Source organism: Anolis carolinensis, chromosome 6, assembly GCF_035594765.1.
Source record: "Anolis carolinensis isolate JA03-04 chromosome 6, rAnoCar3.1.pri, whole genome shotgun sequence".
Lineage (NCBI taxonomy): Eukaryota > Metazoa > Chordata > Lepidosauria > Squamata > Dactyloidae > Anolis > Anolis carolinensis.
In genome coordinates this window covers 37,733,411-37,739,764 of record NC_085846.1, presented here as the reverse complement: position 1 = coordinate 37,739,764, position 6,354 = coordinate 37,733,411, and the positions used below count along the sequence as shown (strand labels likewise).

The 6,354-nt window shown below is 39.8% G+C and overlaps 1 pseudogene; it reads left to right on the top strand.

Moving 5' to 3' along the window:
• The first annotated feature begins 662 nt into the window (after positions 1 to 662).
• Positions 663 to 5,783, top strand: LOC107983000 (calpain-1 catalytic subunit-like; annotated as a pseudogene).
• The last annotated feature ends 571 nt before the right edge of the window (positions 5,784 to 6,354 follow it).

The following is a 6,354-nucleotide window of genomic DNA, read 5'->3' as shown; positions in this document are numbered from 1 at the left end:
CTTCTGACAACCTAGCAGTTTGAAAACATGCAAATGTGAATAGATCAATAGGTACCACTTCAGTGGGAAGGTAATGGTACTCCATGCAGTCATGCCAGCCACATGACTTTGAAGGTGTCTATGGACAAGGCTGGTTATTCGGTTTAGAAATGAAGATGAGCACCAACCTCCAGAGTCGGACACAACTAGACTTAATGTCACGGGAAAACCTTTACCTTTTATTCTTACCAAATCAGGATACTGTAGTGGAGAGATCTACTCATTTGGAAAAAAGCTAGATTGGAGGAGAGTTAAGTACCTATTCTGGATTCTCTCAGGCCCCTTCTACACTACCATATAATCCAGATTATCAAAGCAGATAATCCCCATTTTCTGTTTTGAACTAGATTATCTGAGTCTACATTGCCATATAATCTAGTTCAAAGCATATAATTCTGACTTTATATGACAGTGTAGAAGGGGCCAAAGAGATTATTCATGGTCAATTTAATTTATTTATATACCAATTTTTTCCACAATATGTTGTTTGTGAGATATAAAAAAAACTGCTGTTGTTGTTGAACAACATACAGGTAATAGTTATTCAGCTAGTCAAAAAGTACAACCAAGAATAACGATGTTCTTTCTGTAGGGTTGTGTTTAAAAAGTGTGTAGGTGGGTGGGTGGGTGGGAGTGATATCTCATAGGGAATATAATGTTTCTTGGAAATGCAGATTCCGCTCCAACAGTTATTTCCCTTCGGGTGCCTTAGGAATCATTCTGGCTAGGAATTAGGATAACTGAGGTATTATCAGAGGAGTGGAATATTTCTAGAACAGGGTATGAACATGCACCTTCCTGATTTCAACTAAATAAGCACATTTCTTTTTCTTCCTCTTCTTTTTCCAACAGGTCTGCCTGGAGCACCTCTGTCTTTGAGTCTGGATGCACGAGAAAAGAAGAATTAGGTTTCTGAAGCATGAAAATCCTGTAGTGAACAATCACAAACATGAGAGACGCATGAGCCTTGGGAATCAACTGACAAAAGAGCCTTTAGCTTTTTCGGAGATGATCTGGCTGGGGGTTGGAAGATAATCACAACCATTGAAGCTCAATGCCTGTTTTTAATTCAAAGCAAAGGTAAGGTTTCCAACTGGGAAGGCCAGCTATCTCCAACCTGTTGCCCTGAAAATGGTGTTCAAATTAAATCAAGCGTAGACACCTCTGATCCTAGTTGGGACTACAGTTGTTAAACCTTACGCCTGTCCTAAAAAGATCCCAAAACCATTGCAATATGTGATGGAGGAAAATTTTCATATCCGACTCAGAGTTGGGTAGGAAATTCCTTCCTAACTTGAAGCAAGCCACCAGAACCTGCTCATGAGCGAAATCCACCTACTGTCATCCTAAAGAAATATTTTCTTTCTTCTGTCATTCCTCCTCCGCCTAAGCCGTGTACATTTTTTCATTATATATACTTTTAACAAGAACTCCATAGGAACTGGAATTGCTTATATATAGCTTTCTATATTCAGATGTATAAAAATGGCACCAAAAATATATAGCGTTCGGCAGTAACATAACAGGTTCATGACCTATAGAGCTTTCAGCTGAAAACATGGCAATAGAAACAGCAACAGGAATGAGGACAAATAGTAGCAAAGGTCACAGGACAGATGTGCACCAAAAGATCCCTTTTTCTTCTAAGTAAGTCTCAATAGCAGCAATAGGTGACATAGTGGAAGTGACCATAGTAAAAGCCCTGTCAAAGAAACAATGGAACAGGAGCAAAGAGAAGAAGCTGTGTCATTGGACTTTATATGAGTAAGACTGTTTCTGATGACCAAGTGAAAGGTCAGTTAGTGCAAAATCCACAGACTCCATTGCCAGGATATGTATTTCCTGTAGATAAGAAGAGGCATTTAAGATTTCAACCCAAATGGTTTAGCGGATTTTCCTGTCTAACCTACTCATTTCATGAACAAGGTGCACTCTGTAAGTACTATGTGGTGTTTGGAGGAGAAGTTGGAGGTAAAGGTGGTCATCAGAAGCTTGGTGCATTGGTGACTAAACCATTGATGTGTTGGAAAAATGCAATAGAAGTCTTCGGGCCCTTCCACACTGTCCTTTATCCCAGATTATCTGGCAATGGGGACTCATATATTCGTTTAAAGCAGATAATCTGGGATCAGATCCTGGGATAAAGGGCAATGTGGAAGGACCCTTCAATAGACACCAAAAAACAAAGTATCATCAGAACAACTTGTGCTTGGCTGAAAACTTCTTGCTCTAGTGGAAAATGTCTTGATGTAACCTGTCATCATGACAAAAGAAAGCAGAAGAAAACAGAAAGCGACTTCTGCCAACTATGGAAACCATTGTCCTTTGTGGCCAATAAGAACCGGCTTTAAGAGGGAACAAAGATTCAGGACATTACTGTGAAGAACTTTTGCACAATGATGGTAATTTCAGGACCTTGTTGAGATCTTGTGCCATATCAGGAGACACTGGCCTGAAAAGCCAGGGGATAGGGGATACTTTGAATCAAGAGTGAGAATAATTTGGTGCTCCAAGTGTTGCCAGATCCCATCTTACAGAAGCCCTATTTGGAAAAGTTGACGACAAAGAGTTTCAAGCCAAAAATATCTGGAAGGCCAAATAATTCCCACCCTGATTAAAAACTTTCTTCGCATGATTTGTATTTTAAAAACCACTCATCTACATGGAAGGATAAAAAGCCAGGAATACCCATTTTGGAGTCCAGAAGAGTAGCATGGGGCAAGTCTCACTGTTCGAATCTATGCTGCCAATTGCTTTCTTTGTAGGAAATCAGCACTGTGTGACAAAATTGCCTTAAGGAGTGATGGAATAAGAGCCATGTGTGGTATACTATTTTCACTTGACGCTGTCCTGTTGGATAAAAGAAATCAAGCTCTGTGGAAAATACCTCCATACTGGGAAAGGGAGGGGAGACGGCTTTTGCTAGACCTTCCTGACAGACCAACACCTTGTGGAGATACAAGCTTAATTGGCATAGCAACCAGGGAACCATTGGTAGTCTGATATCGATCGATAATTAGCCGGGCTTAATCAGGCAGCTGCTGCTGTCAGCCGAGGGTAATGCGAGACGGGCTTTGCCTAGTGCAAATTGCTCCCTCTTACTAGTTTAGTTGCCAGAGAAGAGATTGGGGCTTCCCATTCCCTAAACAGTTGCACTTTGAGGACAGCTGCTGCTGAATTACTTTTGTCTAGGAAAGGAGTGGGAAACCTTTGGCCAACTACAAAGCGAATGGTGAGAGATACTGAGATCGGCAGTCAACCAATCTATTGGATAACCATGTGCTGTCTTCCTATGCTTCAGGGCATATCAAGTTCTGACATCTCTAGAGTTCACACCAGAGAACATTACACACTACAGTTGTAACACTATGATCCCACTTTAACTGTCATATCTGTGTTCTATGAAAACCTGGGGTTTGTCATCTGGAGAGGCACTAGATTATTCATAATATTGGAAATGAATGTTCAAGCTCGGGAAAAGACAAGCTCTTGTCAAAATCCTATGGATTCCTCAAATCCCAGGAATCCATAGGACGTAACCATGGGAGATGGCATATGTTCTGTATCTCAAAAACTAGAGCTGATGGGAGAAAACTGGTGCCATTCATGGAATCAGCAGGTCAATTATATTTTGCTCTTTCCTAATAATGTAAAAACACAGCTAAAAAGCATGCCGAGCTAGAGAAGATATGCATACTATTGGCTTTGCTGTCTTTGTGGTTCGTGAAGAGGCACAGGGCTGACAAAATGTCCACCTGAAGAAGGATTTCTTTCTGAGAAACCATTCTCAGGCTCACTCACCTGTGGGAGGTGAACAACCACATCCGCCTGCCCCCTGGTGAACACATCATTGTGACCTCCAATGAGCCCAACAGGGAAGCAGACTTTGTCCTGCGTGTCTTCACAGAAAAGCAGTCTGATACAGAGGAACTGGATGACAAGATCTCTCCAGATGTTTCAGATGAGGAAGAAATCTCTGAGGATCATGGAGATGAAAAATTCAAAAACAAGTTCCGTCAGCTTGCAGGATAGGACATGGAAATCACTGTCTTTGAGCTCAGAACTGTCCTGAAAAGTCACTGCAAAGCACAAAGATCTGAAGATAGACAGGTTCAGCATGCATTCTTGCTGCGACATGGTCAACCAGATGGATAAAGATGACTGTGCTTGTCTGGGGCTTGTGGAATTTCAGATCTTGAGGAATAAAATCAGGAGCTGGCTGAATATATTTTGTCAACATGATCTGGATAAATCAGGTACCATGAGTTTCTATGAGAAGCTATGGCCTTGGAAGCAGCTGGATTCAAACTGGACAACAAGCTGAATCAAGTGCTGGTGGCCCAATATGCTGATGACTCATTGGGTGTGGATTTTGATAACCGTCTCCTGTTTAGTGAAATTGATTACCATGTTCAGGTTCTTCCAAACCATGGATCCAGACGGCATTGGTAGTGCAATGATAAACTTTGGTGAGTGGCTGACATTTACAATGTGCAGCTAGAACAGAGGTGGAACTTCTGGCTGCACTGACCCTGTTGGACTGGGCTACCTAAGTGCTGTTACTGAATGGCCCAACTCCCCCTCCTTTCATCAACCCACTGCTGAGCCCAACGTCTGATTCCTCCATCCCCCTTGATCATCTACACATTAGTACCCCACACCATAAGCACTCTTGCCCTCACAAACATACCATTTTCTCTGTAGGGTTCAGTCTCTCTTATAAGGGCCAGGGCAGAGAGGAGGCAGATCTCTCCTACTGTGAGTGTTCCTTGTGACATCTCTTGCTGATCTGGGCCAACTGAGAAAAGATCAGGAGCGTATGCTGGTTTTAGAGTTGGCCTGCCTATCAGGAGGAGCTGCCTTCAGAGTTGGCAGAAAGACTTTGATGGAATGTTGTTGCTTCTCCTAAAAGGTTGACCTTTTTAACCATTTGATCCTGTTACTGATTCTGCTTTTGCAAGGAAACCTCCTCCTCTCTCCTGGAATCATTTCTCTTTGTTTTTGCTTTTCACTGATAAATTCAGTGGCAATGGGCAAAAGAGCCCTGGATTATACTCTTCAGTCTTAAATAAAAGAATGCACCCACATCAAGGTGTTAAAGTCTTTTGCAAAGACCACCCAGGATCCCACTTTCCAGAAGTAATGCAACTGTTCTTTCTGCAGAGTGTTTCCATTCCTGCAAAAATATATAGATGTAGTGTACTTGGTTTTAAAACTGTAGCCTTTTCTAAGTTAAGGTCATTGAGCATCTCTTGTAGAAGCAGCACCAGATTCAAGGAGGCTGAGCTAATGGTCCTGATCCCAGAACCGAAGTGCTTTGGCAATATACCCAGAAACAAGGCTATGAAGTATGTGTTGGCCAGTGTTATTTATTGAGAACGAATAATAGAGAAATCATAGACTATCTATTTTGTATGCCAAGGTCTCACAGTCACTTCATTGGATGTGTTGCAATAGCAGATTCCCAGATTAGTTTAGGGTTTATACCTTATTTTATTTTATTTTTTGGTTATTTAATATTTAATGTTTATTTTACTTACCGTATATAAGCCGACCCGAATATAAGCCAAGGCACCTAATTTTACCACAAAAAACTGGGAAAACATTGACTCCAGTATAAGCCAAGATACCAATAAAATTACATTAATTGAGGCATCAATAGATTAAATGTTTCTGAATCTTTACCTCAAACTGTAATTTAAAATATGACTGTTCAACTCTGATTAAATCATTATTTTCATCTTCTTCAATGTAAATGTGCTTATGTATCCTTTTAATAATAATAGAGTGAAATAATAATTGTAATAATAATAATAATAATAATAAATGCAGTAAAATAATAAATGTAATAATAGAGTAAAATAATAAATGCATTAATAATAATAAAAATAGAGTAAAATAAATGTAAAAGTAACAACAATAATAAAATAATAAATATAATAATAATTAATAGAGTAAAATAATAAATGTAACAATACCAATAATAATAGAGAAAAATGATAAATATACCATATACAGTGTTCCCTCACTTATCGCTGGGATTAGGTTCCAGTGAAAATCCGCAAAGTAGGGACACTATATTTATTTTAATATTTATACATTATTTTAGTAGTTATACACTATTTTAAGTCTTTATCAACCAATTGTGTGTTGATAAATCGCCTCCTTCTCCTCCCATTGCCGCTTGGGCTGCTTTTCTCTCCCTTTGGCTTCTCCTTCCTCCCTTCCTTAGGCTGTAAATTGTAATTTTTTATAATTTACAATAGTCTTTTAGAGTATATTGAAAAATCGCAAAATAGCGGATCCGCGAAAAGT